Below are 19,120 nucleotides of genomic sequence, written 5' to 3' on the forward strand. Positions count from 1 at the left end.
TTTGCCTTTGCGGAGCTGGGGTGGGCGTGGCCTGTGCATGATGCATCTGGCCCGCGGGCCACCCGTTTGACACCACTGGCCTAAACCATTTTACTGAGCTGGGTGAAGATAAAAGGAACCCCACCCCTATCCTCAAATCAAGGATAGGATGTAATTACTGTCATCTTACTGCCAATATAGCTGTGTATGTGAGATAGGTGGCTATACAAATTGAACAAATAAAATAAACAAAATGCAATATTATTTTAAGGTATATTACCAGAGTACCATCTAATTACAGATAGGGGTGTCAGTGGAACCATAATTAATGGCAAAATATTCCTTTGAATGCTCAGCTGAGTGGCAGATCTTCATGGAGCTCAAAAGTCTAAAATTCTAACTAAGGTTAGAACTTGTAGTATTTTGATGAGAAATCCCCGGGAAGTCCCAGAGCTGCAGGCTATATTAGGAAGTCAAACAGAAAGACCAAAAAACAGCGATAACAAAACCCTCCCATAATGCTGCCAAGAAAACTAGATGGACATAACCTTGGAGTCCCCACTTGGAGTTAAGTTTGACTTGAGGGAGTTTTCTCTGAATAACAGTTGTGGAAAGAAATGAATGGGCCTTGTCTCATCCAGGTCCTTCTTGCAAGCCTCCCAAAGGCATCTGTTTCCACGAGCCCATGGGATACAGCATGGTACAAAAATATCATTAGTGAGTCAGTCATTTCATTAAAGAGGTAAGCAGATCTTTGATCCAATATAGCAGAATACTGTAATTCTGATGTTCTTACAACATTGGCTTCATATGTTATATCTGGAATTCCAGGTATCTCTGGAATTACATAAATGCAAATGAGATCTAAGTCTGTCACTTTCGCTACCTCCTTTTCTGCCTAATTATTTTGCCTCAGTGTCTGCCCAGAGAGCTTTGAAAAGAAGAACAATATACATCTCTTCTTTACGTTGCTTGCTTATGACTTTTGGAATTAGACCAGGAGCTGTATGTGGCCCTTGGGCGCAAGATTGGTCATTTCAATATAAGTGAATAGAAATAATGTAATTGGATCTCTACGGGAGGCAACGCCTATGGAGAACTGAGATTTTTCAGGAATATTTTGAATGGAAAGAGCTTCTGAGCCATGGTGGAGCAGTGGGTAGAACGCAGTATAGCAGGCTAACTATGCTCACTGCCAGCAGTTCGATCCTGACCAGCTCAAGATTGATTCAACCTCCCATCTTTCCTAGGTCGGTAAAATGAGGACCCAGATTGTTGGGGGCAATATGCTGACATTTGTAAACTGTTCAGAGAGTGCTGTAAAGAACCATGGAACAGTGTATAAATCTAAATGTTGTTGATATTCTGAATAAATACATCCTCCAACAAAAAGAAGCAGACAGATTTTTATGAAGGCCATAAAAGCTGTTTGATAGTTGAAAAGGAAGTAGTAAAACTTAAAACTGTCAGTTGCAAGTTCTGAATTGTAAAGGCATCTTGGGAGATAGAGATCTCTCTTCCTCTTCTATGCTACAATTGTTAGGTGTGCTCCAGTGGTGAAATTCAGCCGGTTCTATCCGGCTCAGGAGAACCAATAGTGCCAGTGCCAGGAGGCTCTGCCTACCCATCATGTCCTGTTTTTGACCCTCTGCGCATGCATGGAGGAGGCACACATGCTCTCACATTTGCGAACCAGTGTGCTCCCTACTTCCTTCTACCCTCACCAATACTGTAGATCAGGGGTGGGCAACTGTGGCCCTTTTACAACCTGTGGACTTCAACTCCCAGAATTCCTGAGCTAGCTTGGCTGTCTCAGGAATTCTGGGAGTTGAAGTCCACAGGTTATAAAAGGACCACAGTTGCTCACCCCTGCTCTAGATTTTTGTGTATACAACTGCTCACATGGTAGTTTAAGTGGTGTTCCAGGTGTTTTGGGATTGCACCCAGCCTATTAACTACTGGCACTACCTTTTTCTTTCTTTTGCCAGAGATAAATATTTATTTATTATTATTTATTATGAATAGTAAATAATAATTACTATATTATTATTGTGCCATCCAGACTAGTAGGTTCAATAGCCTAATCCTCCATGCTTTTTCCAGTTCCCTTTCCAGTTCCCTTGTCTAGCGTTAGCCATTATCATATAGAATAACAGCAAATGGATTCTGTAACATTATCCCGAAACCTGTATATAGGCCTTCATTCATTACCTATTTATTGTATGTGCCTATCAGCATTTGTATGCTGCTTACTTACAGGACTCAAAGTGGCTTATAATGTACAAAACTAGAAACATCCATAAAAAGCATTCCACACACACCCTCCTCCACTGCATGCTTATAATCATGGCAAATACCCCCAGTCATGGGCTGCCGTACCTACCTTAAATAATTGGATGTAGTTGCATTCATAAATCAAGTATTTCAAGGCATGAGAAATATTATATCTCTGGGAACTCTTCCTACACTGGTAAGCCAAATACTGGTATCCTGTGTTGGTGAAACTCATCTTTCAGCTACTGAGGAGGTTCCCCACATTTCTAGGTGTGAGTTACCAACCAATCTGCCAAGCTGGGAACAATAAACAGTAGTATAGGAAAACAAGGCAGGAATGTAGGCCTGGTTCTTTGCCATAATCAGACCAGTCAGCTCTAGCTTCGGTCCCAACAGGCCAAAAACTCTTGTTGCTTGTTCAGTAAATGATGCACTACTAGAGACCAGTTGTAGTGGTTCTGCAGATGTTGCTGCACTACAATTTTTCGGTGCAATGGATTATCTTAGTGTTTCTCAAGCTTAGAAACTTTAAAATGTATGGACTTAAAGCAGTGGTGTGATTCAAGCAATTTAACAGCCGGTTCTCTGCCCTAATGATTTCTTCCAACAACCAGTTTGCCAAACTACTCAGAAAGTTAACAACCGGTTCTCCCGAAGTGGTGCGAACTGGCTGAATCCCAACACTGACTTAAAGTGCTTGCTGGCTGGAAAATTCTAGGAGTTGATGTCCACACAGCTTAAAGTTACTGAGGTTGCAAAACACTGGTTCATGTTTGAATTAAATAACTGTTGGGACAAGGATCGTATTTCTGTCAACTACATTGCAGTTGCAATGCAACTGCAATTGCAGAAAATATGACTTCAGTAACAGAGTGGTCAATGCCTGGAATGCACTACCTGACTCTGTAGTTTCTTCCCCAAACCCCCCAACTTTAACCTTAAACTGTCTACTGTTGACTTCACCCCATTCCTAAGAGGTCTGTAAGGGGTGTGCATAAGCGCACCACTGTGCCTACTTCCTAGTTCCTAATCTTCCTTTTTACTTACTCTTTTCATGTATTCAAATTATATTTATACCTGATATCTTATATATGCTTGACAAAATAAATAAATAAATAAAATAAATACATGGGGCTAACCTTGAAGAGCATGTGGAGAATGACCTATGTAACACCAGGAACTGCATTGGCTGATGGTCTGCCTCTGGTTGTAGTTGAAAATGTTGGTAATCACCTTTAAAGCCCATCATGACAAAGGAGGCATGCTACGGGCCTCATCAGTCCCGAATATTCCGGCTGACAGGTTCCAGGAGAAGAGCTTTCTCTGCCATTGCAACCGACCTCTGGAACAACTCCCCCCCACCACTCCAACCCTCCTGACCTTCCATAAGAGCCTAAAGACCTTGCTGGGCTAGTTGGCTTGGGACTCGAATGGGGGAGCATCACAGCGGAGTTGGTTGTTTGATTAAAAACAGATCCCACCTACCCCCACATCCTGTTTTCACCCTCCGCATCTTTTAATTGGGCAGCTGTATTTGGCTGTGTGTTGTATCCTATTTATGTTTTTATCTTTGTACAGTTTGTACAGTTTTACATTTTATGGTTGTAAGCTGACCAGAGATACTCTGAGGTAAGATGGACAGCCAATAAAAATGAAGCACTGGAAAAGACAACTGGAGAGCAGTTGGAGGGCCAGCCTTTCTGAATCCGACTGAACACTGGTAAGATCTCATATTAAGACTTACCTAGTGGCGATAAAAGCGGCAAAATGTAACTATTTTGCCACTCTTATTGCATCATCAGATAATCGCCCAGCCGCCTTGTTTAGAGTGACCCACTCCCTATTCCACCAGGAAGCGCGGGAGGACCCCTTGGAGGGCAGGGCCGAGGACTTTGTGCAGTATCTGTATGACAAAATCGCCCAGATTCGGGAAGACTTGGACTCTGACTGGGTAGATTCAGGAGGAATGATGGAGGCAGGTCTTGAGAATGTTATCTGGGAAGAGTGTGATCCTGTGACTCCTGAAGACGTGGACAGGATTCTGGGTAGACTAAGTGCAGCCATATGTTTATTGGACCCGTGTCCCTCCTGGTTGGTGCTGGCCTTTCGGGAGATGACACGAGGCTGGCTCCAGGGGATTATAAATGCTTCATTGAGTGAGGGTGACTTTCCCGCCCCCTTGAAAGAGGCGGTGGTGAGGCCTCTCCTCAAGAAGCCTTCCCTGGACCCAGCAGTGTTAGCAAATTATCATCCAGTCTCCAACCTTCACTTTGTGGTGAAGGTTGTTGAGAGCGTGGTTGTGCGACAGCTTCCCCAGTACCTGGATGAAACGGTTTATCTGGATCCGTTCCAGTCGAGCTTCAGGCCTGGGTACAGCACGGAAACGGCATTGGTCTCATTGGTTGATGATCTCTGGAGGGCTCGGGACATGGGTTGTTCCTCTGTGCTGGTCCTATTAGATCTCTCAATGGCTCCTCTTGAAGAGCGCTCAGAGGCTCCAACTGGTCCAGAATGCGGCCGCGTGGGTGGTTATCGGGGCGACTCGGTGCACCCACATAACACCCCTCCTGCGCGAGCTGCACTGGCTCCCGGTGGTCTTCTGAGTGCGATTCAAGGTGTTGGTCATTACCTTTAAAACACTCCATGGCTTAGGACCAGGGTATATACGAGACCGCCTGCTGCCAGCAACAGCCTCCCACCAGCCAATACGCTCCCACAGAGAGGGGCTCCTCAGGGTGCCGTTGGCCAGACAATGCCGACTGGCGAAACCCAGGGTGAAAGCCTTCTCTGTGGGGGCACCAGCCTTATGGAATGAGCTGCCCCTTGAGATTCATCTCATCCTCAACCTGCATACCTTTCGCCGCGCTTTGAAGACCCTCTTGTTCCAACAAGCCGGCCTGGCCTAATACAAATTTTAGAATGGGTGTGTGTGTGTTTTAATCTATGGGCCAATTTTTTATATATTTAATTTTAAATTGTTTTAAATTTTGTATATTTATATGTGTTTTAATATGGCTGTACACCGCCCTGAGTCCTTCGGGAGAAGGGCGGTATAGAAATCTAATAAATCAAAATCAAAATCAAAACAAATCAAAACAAAACAAAACAAACAAACAAAGTGAGGCGATTCCAGTACTACTGAGGGCTTCACTACGAAAACAAAATTTATGCTGCTAAGAAGTAGTATCTGAGGTTTGCCACCTCCATATTCAAAATCTTAACACCAGCATCATGTCTCTTTCAATAATTATGATCTGAGAGCAGATGGAACTGTTTTTTTTTCTTTTATAGGAAATGAATCACTGATTATATATATATATATAAAAACTCCTAGTCCACTTCTCCCATCATGCCTTGGAGTGTTATTTGTGAGTCAACATGCCATTAATGGTCTTGTACAAAATGGATCACTGGCATTTGGTATTGTATAATTAAAATCAGATGAAACACAATCACTATCAGCAGGCAACTGATCCAGTCCCCAAAATTTGCCTTATTTCAAAATTAGTATGAACCAGAGTGTTTTATGCCTGTCTATTTCTTTTGTATTTTTGTTGTAATAGAAGAGTGCAAAAAATGTGCCAAATGGAACTCGACCCCCAGCATCCCATTTCTTAAATTGGAGGCTTAAAGGAGTTTAATGAACACAATTATGATTTACAAACAGCTAAAAATAGTTTGGTAGCACCCTTTCTGACATATGTTTTATTAAATGGCACAAGCTTTGGTGAGATTGGGCCTTTTAATAACATTTGCTAATTGGGAAAGGTCTACCAGATATTAGTACATGGTTCAGGCTGGGACAATTCACCAGCTTGCTTAATTAGTTATTTCAGCTGCTAGATATATTTATTTTTATTGTTTTTATTGATATTAAATGTTTCCTTGTTCTAGAACTGTAAGCTGCCAGAATCACTTGGTTGAGATGGGCTGCCATGGAAAAAATATAAAAAAATATAAATAAATAAATAAGTAATAAGTAAGTTAGTTAGTAAGTAAGTAAGTAAGTAAATAAATAAATAAGTACATAAGTAAATAAATAAATAAAGTTGATGATTATAAGAGCACCTATGCTTCTTAAACCTATGTTGCCTGTTCAGTTATACTATTAATTATGCACCATGGATTACAATCCTAATTTATACACTATAACCTTAGCCTTTCTGTTTCAAGCTAGATCTGGAGTTGAGTCAAGAGGGACATCTTGAGTAATTCAATTTATTTCTCTGATTCCAGGAATTTGATTATTCAGGTTCCCTATAAAAGCAAAAATTCATTATATATTAAAATGCATTATTGTAATTGTGTGATCTTATAATTCTTATAAATGTATAAATGTTAATAAGTATATTTTTGAGAAGCTGGGTTAGTACTTTATTTCAGTAATGATCCTCCAGGACATGTTATGGGCTGCTATAGGCTTTTAATCATAAGTGTCATGTACCTCACATTACAGAAGAAGGAGAAATCCACATCTGCTAAGAACATAATTTGTTGAGAAGTCATGATTCAGATAATGAATCTAAATCTAATTATTCTAGAAATGATGAAGCAAATTTCCCTGTATATGCCTTATGTATTCATTATGGGTTCATTTTCTTTTTGGCATTTTCTCTTTGGCATTTTCTCTTTGGCATTTTCTTCAAAATTGAAGGCAAGGATGTGAAAGCTGAATTTTGATCTGAACTTGCCCTCTGGGATGTTTACGAAGACCTCCCCAAATAGGTCTTTGAGTGTCAGTGTAAATAAATTTTGCTGACCCGCTGAAGCTAAAAGTCAGGGAAGGAAATGAGGGCCTGATTTCACCTCTTGCATTATCAGATCCTTGTGAGGAACCAGGCTCTGGCCTCCAGTATGAAAAACAGCCAAATAGTTTTGGTGTCAGTTATCCAGGAGAAAGCCCTGTGACTTTTGTGGCCATTTGATGTATTTCCATATGGCAAAGAAAGAACTGGAATAATTAATTCTCATTTTATGTGGGTATCCTGATACTCCCTGGGATTTTAAAGAAAACCCTCGATTTACCATCTCGATTTATCATGATTGTCTCAGCTGATTTACATCCATTGTTCAGTCTCTTTCTAATGCTGCCTTATTTAGGCTAAATATTTGATCAACAGGTTCCTTCAATTTTCCAAACTCTGGGAAGAATCCTACCTTTGCTAGGAAGATGATGGAGAAAAAAGGATGAGCATGTTCTTGCTGGTGAAATCCACTATAGACTGTGGTCTGTCCATCAGAGGCCCCTTGGCAAATGTTCTGCTGCTAATATTCCCCTGAAGAAGTAAAAACAGTACAAGTCAGGAACCAAAGCTCCTTGTTCTTCTCACATACCCACAAAATTATTATGATAATTTGGAAGTTATTTCTCTATGATACTCATCAATAAGAAAAAAATGAAAGCAAACTTTCTGTATCCCTTGGGATGTCATATTTCCAGAAAAGTGTACATCAATGAATGTGACAACTCTTTTGCCAGCAAATCTCTGTGGGGACTCTGCTACTTACACTTTGCATGAGATCTTGCTATCATACCCCAAAAGATTGATGACCTCTGAGTCAGGGGTGGGTTCTAAATTTTTTTACTACCAGTTCTGTGGGCATGGCTTATTTTGTGGGCATGACTTGATGGACATGTGACAATTATTTAGGATTTAGCAGAGATACTGGTCTACCAGGCTTTTAACTGCTTTCAGAGCTGTACCGATCTACCCATTTATTTTTGCAGACACTGATCTACTCATGTATTTTGGCAGGCACTGGTCTACTCATGTATTTTTGCAGGCACTGATCTACTCATGTATTTTGGTAGGCACTGGTCTACTCATTTGTTTTCTTTTAACACTGATCAGCTGTAGGGCGGCCCTTTTGAAGCCCTGCGGCAAGAGTTTAAACAGTTTTTTTTCCTCTAGCCATCAGGTGGGACTCAGGAGGCAGCAATAGATTGGGGGTGGGGCCAAATAAAAGGTAAGAATAATGCGGGGGGGGCAGGGTGGGGGGCGGGGGGCAAAATCGGTTCGGTGATGTCATATCGTCACCGCTACCGGCTTGGGGGAACCGGGCCGAACCGGGAGGAACCCACCACTGCTCTGAGTTACACTCCGTCAGACTTTAGTGTCCTATGCATTTTTTTATCAGTACCTAAATTTTGAGGTATTATAATAGTTAGAGATAGTAAAATATTATTTTCATATATTTCTAATTGGTTCTCTTAATCATCTTCAGCTTTGTTGGGTGGAGAAAATGCAAAGTTAGCATGTTATACATTATAAAATCATAATGAAGCCAAATTCTGATATCAGTCAAGAGATATTTGTTTTTATCTCAAACAAGCAATAAATGGAATCACATCTTGTTGCAAGAATAGTTCTAGTCACATATTGTAACTTCCTTCCTCTCTTCTATGCTTTTCAGATTTGCTCTGAAAAGTTCCTAACTCTTCAAAGCGAATTTGTAATCAAGTTAGTGGACAGAAGAGAAAACAACTGTCTCTTCCACTGATGAAAGCCAGTCCATCAGCAGAAGTAGCTTAAGTGTTTCTGGAACAGTTATAACAATTCTCAACAACTCTAAAATTCTCCAAAAAAAATTGTTACTTATAAATACTCAGCTCACTCAAGGATAGGCACTCTTGTACTCAGCGATGGGCATTGAGACATTTGAAAAGCATCAGCTGCCTACCATTGAGCTGTCTAATACTTGTTCCCGCATCACACAATAGTTTCATCTCCTAACAGGGATGACGACAACCAAAAACAGACGGATTTTATAATAAACTTTCATGAGCTGCAATTCATCAGAGATAGGATAAGAGATTTTAGGAGAAGAAAAAGATTGCATTTTAAGCTCGCTTGGAGGTGGGAGATACTTCCAGTGTAATCTACCAAATCCCCTGCATAGATTCCCCCTGTGACTATGTAGGATAGGACAGATGGGAAGGAAGCTAACCACAAGAGTGTTCTTGCAACACTCGCTTGTGTTGCAAGAACACAAGCGAGTGGTCAGATGAGGAGACCTGAACTCAATGGTAACCTCACACTGCAATGAACAAGGACACACATTCAATTTTGCAGCTGCTAAGATTGTTGGACGAGCAGGCACAAAAACAGCCAGGGAAGTGATTGAAGCCTAGGAAGCAGGCTCCTCGTCATCAAATATTATCAAGTACCGGTATTTAGAAGGTGAGGGCTGACCAGCACAAGGAAACAACAGCCAACGACTTAAAAGCCAGCCACAAACACACCCCGACCAACATCTAAAAAGCCACATACAACAGGTACTCTACCACACACAGAACAGCATACACTCTGCTAGAGAGAAGTTCCGTGAAGATGGGCTCCAGCATGAGTCCGAAAGCTCGGAAGACAAAACCTCTGGTCCCACCCAGAGGGACCGACCCAGATTAGATCCTGCAAGAAAAAGATTCCTTTTTTTTCCTAATGAATTCCTGTTTTAGGGAATTTACTTCTTAACGAAATCTGGAAATCCTGATCATGAAAAGCCCACAAAGAAGATATTAGGAGAAGTGGGGGGGATGTAAAACTAAGGATTTGCTCAAAGCAACTTTGTCTCTTTGACAAGAGTAAAAAATAAAGAATAACATGGGCAAGGCTGGTATTTTTCTCCAAGCATGGTGTCAGCATGTGCTGAACTCCAATTCATAGAATTCCTGGTTCTGGTTGTTCCATCAAGCACAGCAGGAAAACATGCTGGGATTGAAGAATTAAGTTTGGCAGATGTGTATTTTTCTTCTTCTTGCATAATGTTGCATAATATTCTATTTGATTTATTTTATGTACAGGCTCATATTTTATTTTTGAAGGACATGTTTTCCTCTTTTTTATTTTTCCCCCTTGTTGCTCAGAGCCTTTGAACCATTATCCTTGCCACTAGAAATTCAGGGTGAATTTAAGTAAATTACATCCATACTTCTATCACATTGCAATTGACTGTCACAATGTATTCCATGTAGGTCTTTATTACAAAACTCAAAGCTTCAATCAGTGCTAAATGCAGAAGTTAGGCTGCTAACTGATGCATAATACCAGAATCATCTTATGAGCATGTTGATCTATGGTACATCTATAACTACAGAATTTCTTTCTGGGCACAATTTAAGATACTGTAGATAATCTCTAAAGTTAAGTATATCTTACGCCTGAGGAACTGCCATTCCTAGTATAAATTCCAGTATGAATTTACTGGATGTGAAGCTCAGCAGGAGTGATTTGGTCCCTGCATTTGGTCCCTGTCCTTGCTTTTAAAGAGATACATTACTTCAGTCAGGTATTTAAATGTCAATAATGTTCATATAAATATAAATAAATATCCAAGTATATTAATTTTAGTTATTTATGGAATGAATTTATATGCCATTTCATTCAAACTTTTGTAAACAAAAAACAAAGGCAGATATAAATTGAAAAAAAGAAAGACATATAGGCACATCTAGAGATAGGCTGCTATTAAACCTGTTTGAAGAAACTTCAACCTTTCTTTTGGGACAAAGTCTCCAATATTTCTTTTTTCTAATCAATTCAGGAAAGCATACCAGTTTTTAGAGAGGTATTATTAGTGTTTCCATAAAACAAGAGTTGTTATTCGAAGCTGCACCTTCATTTCAGTTCTGAGCAGCTAATGGAGATTGGAAGACCTTTCAGACTTAATTTGCCTGTGTATCAGTGGTGGGATTCTACCAGTTCTACCCAGTTTGGGCGAACCGGTAGCGGCGGTGGTGGCAGGCTCCACCCACCTGCCCGGATGTCATCACAGACGCTCTAAGCATGAGCAGAGGTGGTGCGCGTGCTTCCATTTATGAACCGGTAACGAAGGTAAGTGAATACTACTACTGCTGTGTATCCAGTGGTGGGATTCAAGTAATTTAACAACCGGTTCTCTGCCCTAATGATTTCTTCCAACACCGGTTTGCCAAGTTGCTCAGAAAGTTAACAACCAGTTCTCCCAAAGTAGTGCGAACTGGCTGAATCCCACCACTGTGTGTATCCTTGCACCTCAAAGTGCAGCCAGTTGTGCCTTTGCCCAAAACATTTTAGAATGCTGGCCTCCTGGGCCACTGCCTAGGACTACATTGCATATCCATTTCCAGCTGTCAGTTGCAAAAGACCATGCATTAAGTTGAAGTTCAAACATTTACTGCTCAAACCTATACATAAGAATCTAGTCAACTAAAGGTACTAAATTTGTGCCAGATAAGGGTCAATGGAATTTAAGAAGGGTTGGACTTGGACCATTTGTGTCAACAACTCTAAACTGATTATGTGCTTAACTCCACCCCCTCCCCCTCCCCACCTCTGCTTGCTCTTCTCCAACATCAACAATCTATATAAAGAAAGAGGAAAAGACTGTTACGGATGCTGCATCTGGAAAAAAAAAGTAGACTGAGAAGGAATGTTATGGAGGAAAGTGACAGCCAACAAAAATGGTCTGGACCAAGAATGAGGGTAGGGAGACAAAGGTGAAATAGCCCTGCCAGTTGGCGAGGGAGGTTAAAACTAGCTTATCACCTAATAAAAGGTGGCCTAGTTTTTGTGCTTACTTCCAATTACATGCATTATTTGGTGGGTGTCTTGCTAGCAAACAAGAAACAGATGAGTCAAATAACTAGAATTTGCATTTACATCTATATTTCTGAGAAGAGTTTCAGTAGAGGAAGCACTATGTCAGAGTACAATAATAAATGTGTGATTAAAACTGCATTCCAAAAATTTCTGCAAGTCATATGTATGTGATCAGGAACTCCCACTTAAAAAGAAAAGAAAAAAGAAATAAAGTTGGTCAGCTTCAGAAAAAGGCGTCAACTGGATCGTTTGCATCTCATTCCATTCTTCCTTATTAAAATTGGGTCATTGGCCAATTTGGCCTGTATTATAATCAACCAAGTAACCATATAGTGCTTGAATGTGGGGAAAATGGCAGCTTGACAAGAATAGGAAAGGTGCAGAGATTAATCAGGAAAAAGGCACATGTGGCCTTATGAAATGAAGGAAACGCAGCGTTTTAATGTGCAATGCAAAGATCACATTGGATGGCATTTAATTGTAATAACTACCAAGACCATCTTTCTGAATTTCAAACTTTATTTAAATATTCCAAGGGTGAATAACTCACTTTTTGCCTACAGATGCCTACAATCTCCTGGGCCAGTTTATGGGTGCCCAGAGCAGTGGTGGGTTTCAAAATTTTTTACTACTGGTTCTGTGGGTGTGGCTTGGTGGTGTGGCTTGGTGGCATGTCAGGGGAAGGATACTGTAAACTCTTCATTCCCACCCCACTCCAGAGGAAGGTTACTGCAAAATTCCCATTTCCTCCCGATCAGCTGGGACTTGGGAGGCAGACAATAGATGGGGGCGGAGCAAGTCAGAATTTTTACTACCGGTTCTCTCAACTACTCAAAATTTCTGCTACCGATTCTCCAGGACTGGTCAGAACCTGCTGAAATCCACTTCTGGCCCAGAGCCCCCCCTCCGGGTTTTCTCTTTTCTTAAAAAAATAGGTTACTCATGCATCGATTTTACTCTAAATCTCCTACCACTGTCTCCCTCCCCCAACACAAATAAACCAAGCAGAGTATTTAAACACCGTCATGTGACAACATGACGTGACTGCTGCTCTCTCCTTCAGTCTTCTTAGTCTGAAAACCTCTGCCTCATTCAAAGAACCCAATTCAAAACTGCATCCATTCACTGATCATGTCAGTTAGGATCAGGAATATTACACCAATCTTGCAAATAGGGGGAGGGGTGGTATTAGCATGATAGTCTGCTTCCCTAATACCTTCCATTTGCATATACGAAATGGCATGTCATACAAGTTCATCTGAGGTCTTGCAGGTCAGTTTCTGGGCTATTACAGTACAGAGCTGTCATATAATTCCCTGTAAGGATGCCCAGGATTGCATCTTCATGTGCTGTATGAATTAACAGCTTATTAAAACTAAGGGCTGTTGTTTCCACTGTGGTGTCCTGAAAGCAAAAGTACTTGGATGAGGGCAGAAACATGTGGTAATTCTGAGCATGTTTTGAAGGTTTATTTGTGCGTCATTTATTACTCAAAATGATTTCTAGCAAATGTTAAGAATACAATTTTTTTAATACTAACATTGTTCTACTAATAATGAAAGGATGATGGCGGGATTTTCCCTTCCTTTTTTTTTTTCTTCCTTCTTCTTGGCAAGGTAGAAAGTTACAACTAACATTATCCAGTGCTAAATAGTTGGAAGAAACAGTGCCTCCAATTCAGTCGTGCAATAAATTTGAACTCAGATTATGTGCCCCAAAAGTATCTCAGTACACTCTCTGCACTGAAAGAATTTTCAGAATAGAGAAGGGACTACATATATACATATAATAAATTTGGAATTTTATTTATTTTTTAAAGATATTCCCAATTTGGGAGCACCCACTAAGTCCTTACGGATCTCTTCTTTAGTCAAGGGAAACTAACAGCTGAGTTTCTTTCTTATAAAAACCCATCCTACTTCACTGAGCTTCACTTTTCTAGCTTAGCCAATAGGAAACCACAATAGCCAATAGATTAAGAACATTATGTAAGTAGAATTATTTTCATCTGTGTCTCTCGGCAACCACTTGTGACCTATAACTAGAAGTGCTTTCCAAATGGTTTCTCATCTAGATATAGGAATGGGGAGGAGGGAATTAACTTACGCAGTAAATACCATTCTTGGTAATACTTTGCAGCTTATTTTGTTCAGCTACATCAGACTTTTCATTCTTCAGTCCAAATACAAAGTGAAATACAATGGCACTCTCATGTAGGTTTCTCAGGCATGCCTTAGCTTATTCTTTGCAACAACCGACACTCTGCAATACTGGTTTGTTTTCATGTTCAGTTCTAGTGGAAGGGTGAAGAAAATATTTTTTGCAACTTTTACTTCACTGCCTTTTCTTTTTCTGCAGAGAAAGGGAAGCAAAAAAGAATCCTATCAGTCCCTTCCTCGGCATGTGACTTTCTACATCAGTGTTTCTCAGACCTGGCATTTCCAAGATGTGTGGACTCCATACTGGCTGGGAAATTCTGTGGGTTGAACAAGTCCACGCATCTTAAACTTATCAAGTTTGAAAGACACTGTTTCTACAACAATTGGGACTGCAAAGTACCGTATTTTTTGGAGTATAAGATGCACTGGAGTATAAGATGCACCTTAGTTTTTGAGGAGAAAAATAAGAAAAAAGCTGATTGGCAGGTGGATCGGCCTCCGGGAATACCCCCAATCAGCTGTTCCCAGAGGTGAATTTTAGTAACAGTTTCTTTGGTTGTGAGCTCTGCACCTTGGGGTTTTTTTTTTTTTGCTTTTTTTTTCTGCCTCTGAAACTTCTGAAACTCTGTTTCAGAAAAAACTTTTTTTCCTGCCTCTGAAAGCCTCCGAAACAGAGCTTCAGAAAAAAAAGCCTCTGAAGCTCTGTTTGGGGGCTTCTTTTCTGAAGCTTCGTTTCTGATGCTTTTTTCAGCCTCTCAAACTCCGTTTGAGAAGCTGGGCAGGGCTACATTTGGAGTATAAGACACACCCAGATTTTCACCCTCTTTTTTGGGGAAAAAAGGTGCGTCTTATACTCCAAAAAATACGGTACTCCAGGTGGTTTATGGAGGAAATCCACCAAGCTTTGTGGAGTTTCAACAAGGCATCCTTCTTGAAGTACTCTTTCTGCGGAAGCTTTTGCTGCAAAGCAATGTTTCCTATTTCCCCACCTCAAATATTCTTTCTGTATTTTTCATGAGGAATACTTGTGTGGTTGCCATATTTGTCCTCTCCGTTTTGAAGATAAACTGCAATGAAATCACACTGATTTTTGGATCTATCCAGGTAGGTTCTGTCTTCATCCTGCAGAAATGAAAGAATGCATTGAAAGCTCCACAACATACCTCCATGATGTTGTTTAAGGCAGTGGTCACCAACTGGTGTTCTGTGGACCACCGGTGGTCCGTGAGAAAATTTTGGTGGTCCGCCGAAAAATTATTTGCATTTTTTATATTGCACTAAATCAGGGGTCCTCAAACTACGGCTCCTGGGCTGGATACATGCAATGAATATATGTGTTACTGCAGAGAGTCTCCCCCTTTGGGGTCTTTTTGTGCAGGTTGGAGGGGGGCAGAAATTCTGACTGGGTCTGTTCAGCCTCCTGGTGCAGGGCTTTAGGCAAAGGCTGGAGGGAAATGCCGCTGGTGGAAAAGAGCCAGAGGACCTTGTTCCAGTGGGACTGTATCATGGCCTGGAACTGGCTGACCATCTCAGCCCACTGAGACTCCAGGCACTGGTACCTGGCCTTGCACTCCTGCAGGTCTTCCCTCTGCTTGGAAAGCCTATGCTCCTAGTCCTCAGTGAGGTGCTTCTGCTGAGCCTCCTTTTCAGTCAGATCCAATTTGAACTGAGACAGCTGTTTTGCCAACTCTTTCTCGTGGTGGCTGCTTAGCTCCAACAATAGCTTCCTGTTGGGGCCCTAAGTAGCCTGGGTGGGGAGGCGAGGAGTGACTGGGAGGGAGGAGCGAGTAGAGTCCAGTGAAGTACCCCTTGATGTGAGTGACATTGAGTTGACCATGCCCACTCAGTCACATGACCATCTAGCCACGCCCACCGACCCAGTCATTAGGCAGATCATATTAGTGGTCTGTGGGATTTAAAATGATGAATTTAGTGGTCTCTGAGGTCCAAAAGGTTGATGACCCCTGGTTTAAGGTATCTCACTGATTAGCACCAGACTGATAACTGGTTTTCTTAGTTTGATTCCTGCTTATTCCTGCTGGCTTTGCCAATCAAAATGCTTAGAAAAAATGTTCCAGTTCCAGGATGGATTAGTACAACATACAAATGCATACAAAACACACGCACACACTCAAAACATGGTGACATACACCTGAATTCCAATTATTTCAGTAATCTGTGTCTCAGATTGTTCAATTATCTGCACAATTTGGTTTTAGATTAGCCAGTGAAAACTGAACCAGAGAGAAGATGGATAAGATAAGTACAGTTGCCTGGGATCAGATCAGAACTTCTTTCTCACCCCATCATCAGGACCAGCAACCATTACTGAAGGTCCAAAATGGGCAACATTGCCCTCTATCGATCTCCACTTGCTCCAAAAGCAACCCTCCACCCACAGGAGGACTGTAGCCCTCAGTCTAGGCTGAATATCTTGCAAACTGTTGCTAAAATACCTCAGTCCAGATAGGATTTTCCTATCAGTTTAAAGTCAAGCTGGAATGAGCATAAAACGGGAGCAGCTTAAACAGTAAATATGGATATGCCTTGGATTTGCTCCATGTAGAATGAGTTTAGCTTAGATGAGGAGTCACATATCTATTCAGATGTGCATTTTAATCCCGAGATAAATGACTGAATGTCATGAAGTCCAGGGTTCAGTTACGGTGATGCTTTGGCCAGAACTATTGATCTGCAGTCAGAGATTAACCTTGAAGAAATATGAGACTAATTCGTTGATGTAATGAAGAGATAATCCACTTTTCTGAATCTTCATTAAGAGAAGATGGAGCTCATGGACAACTTGTTTCGATTGTGGCATAAGGGCATCCTAGAGAACAAATAGTAGCCACTGTTTCTTGGATAATTTCCAGTATAGGTAATTATCAAGTGCAATGCCCTAGTTACACTTCCCTGTAGTTTCAGTTAATCAAGTTGCTGTCATACTCTGTGGGGCACTTGCACTGTGCTTATTAAATAGCTACAGCTTCTCCCTGCTTTGGGAACTCTGCCTTTTCTTGGTGTGGCTGAATATGCACATATTCTCAGCCCTTTGAGGTAGGCCAGAATGGGAAACAGATACCACACAGACTACTGGAATGCTTCTTGATTGTTGTAGGTATCATGAAAGAATCTTGACAGCCTGCCAGAGTTTCCCTTTGTTCCCTCTTATGCCCTAGAGCAGGGGTCAGCAACCTGCGGCTCCAGAGCCGCATGCGGCTCTTTGGGCCCTCTGCTGTGTCTCCCTGTCAGGTGATCCCATCACTGGCTGGTCCCACCCCTCACCCTCCCCTCCCAATCACTCCTTGCCTGGCCTGAGAAAGTAAAGGCGACGGTGGGGGATGGAGAAGAGGCCAGGGCAGAGATAGAGAGATATAGAGAGAGGGGGAGAGAGAGAGACATAGAGAGATGCAGAAAGAGAGGGGGAGGGGGAGGGAAGGAGGGGAGAGAGAGATATGTCAAAAGGATTTTGTGGTTCCCGGTGTTTTTTAACAACTGGTTCTCTGCCCTAATGACCAGCTGGGTAGGTGTGGCTAGGGAGTCATGTGACTGGTAGAAGTGAGTGACATCGAGTTGGCCACGCTCACCCAGGTTTTGTGGCTCCCGGTGTTTTCTTTTCTGTGGGAAATGGGTCTAAATGGCTCTTTGAGTATTTAAGGTTGCAGATCCCTGCCCTAGAGAATCAGGGTTATTTGAAGTCTCATCCGCACACTCCACCTTGTAGCTGTGCGTTGGTGTCTCTTTTTATCTGCTGAAGGTTGTTGCATTATTTTTTGCTAATGTTACATCTGCCTTCACTACGCCTACGCTTAAGTGGTTGACAGAATCCCCAAGAGTAAATCAATATCATTTCCACCAACTTAACAGACCAATGTCAATTTATCTCAACCAGGGAGCCAGATTAAGCCCCTGGAACTGAATTATTTCCTCTATTAATGTTGCTATAAATGGCAGCTAATGATATAAAATATTACGGTTATTCATTTGGACTTTTCAGGTCAGATTTCCAAACAGTGAGTTGCCTCATGCTGATTTTTTTAATGCAGCCACAGAACACAATTTCCTTTTCACTGTAACACGTGCCCATCCACAGGAAACTCACAACAGGCATGCGACCTTCTTTGTCAGTTTTAAAGGAAAAAAAAAAATAGGCGTTACTTTTTTAAAAACCTTGCAGAGACAAGAATCTCTTTGGTTTCCTTTTATGAGTTGAAGAGGTCTAAGAATTGAATATTGGTCTCATTCATATATATGGCAGCACCTGGAGAGGGAGAGGGAGAGGGAGAGGGAGAGGGAGAGAGACTGCTCGCCTGATGCTGGCAGAATTAGCTCTTCTTTTAGACAGGGTGAAGTTGGTGTTTGGGCTATAGGGGAGCAGAAGATTTTGTTCTTTCCTAGTTCTAAAGATTCAAACGAGAATGTTTGAATTCTAGACATGAATGAAGCACCTTGTCTTTTGCCTCAGAAAATCGCTAGTTTTAGCTCTCTTGATGCCAACCTAGGATTCTTACAATATGCCTAACATGGTGCTAGACAACAAGGAAAGCCACCAGAGGATATTATACAGAATGCTGCCCCTGTTGACATTTCTCTGGGTCAACTTCTCTTTCGGGAAATAAATAGGATTGAAATACATGTGCTACTCAGGCTGAAGAGTTTAGTTGTTGTTGTTTTTTTTAATATTTCCCCCTCCTCGCTGTTTTGTGGGGGATAGATGCTACCATGAAATGAGAGAGAGAGAGGGAGGGAGAGGCAGAGAGGGAGGGAGGGAGAGAGAGAGAGGGAGAGACAGGGAGGGAGGGAGGGAGGGACAGAGAGAGGGAGGAAGGGAGAGAAAGAGAGGGAGGGAGAGACAGAGAGAGAGAGAAAGAGGGAGGGAGGGAGAGACAGAGAGAGAGACAGCTCTTTGAGGGCCTTTCTGAAGGACAAAGAACTCAGAAAACTCCTAAGTATATACAGTATAATAGGATATAGAAATGTCCAACAAAAATTGGCATTACATTTTTTTAAAAAACTATTTTTAACCTTTTTTTAAAACCTATTTTATCAAATGAACTTTTGTTTTCCACTTTGCATGTTCAACAGGCATTGTGAACATGGCCATGTTGGGATTCATCCTTTCTTATTTTA

General features: G+C 41.5%; 1 long non-coding RNA gene across 3 annotated transcripts in view; it reads right to left on the reverse strand.

Moving 5' to 3' along the window:
• LOC117673886 (uncharacterized) overlaps positions 1 to 19,120 on the reverse strand; it is a 119,569-nt gene that overhangs the window by 62,383 nt on the left and 38,066 nt on the right. For 2 of the 3 annotated variants that reach the window (XR_015731673.1, XR_009621615.2), the window contains exon 2: positions 7,411 to 7,529. This is a non-coding gene — a long non-coding RNA (uncharacterized LOC117673886). Of the gene's footprint in view, positions 1 to 7,410; positions 7,530 to 13,937; positions 15,109 to 19,120 lie in introns of those variants that run through there. The other variant, XR_004593599.3, reaches the window with a different exon arrangement.

This window comes from Pantherophis guttatus, chromosome 2, assembly GCF_059756535.1.
Source record: "Pantherophis guttatus breed Tessera chromosome 2, ASM5975653v1, whole genome shotgun sequence".
Taxonomy (NCBI): Eukaryota; Metazoa; Chordata; class Lepidosauria; order Squamata; family Colubridae; genus Pantherophis; species Pantherophis guttatus.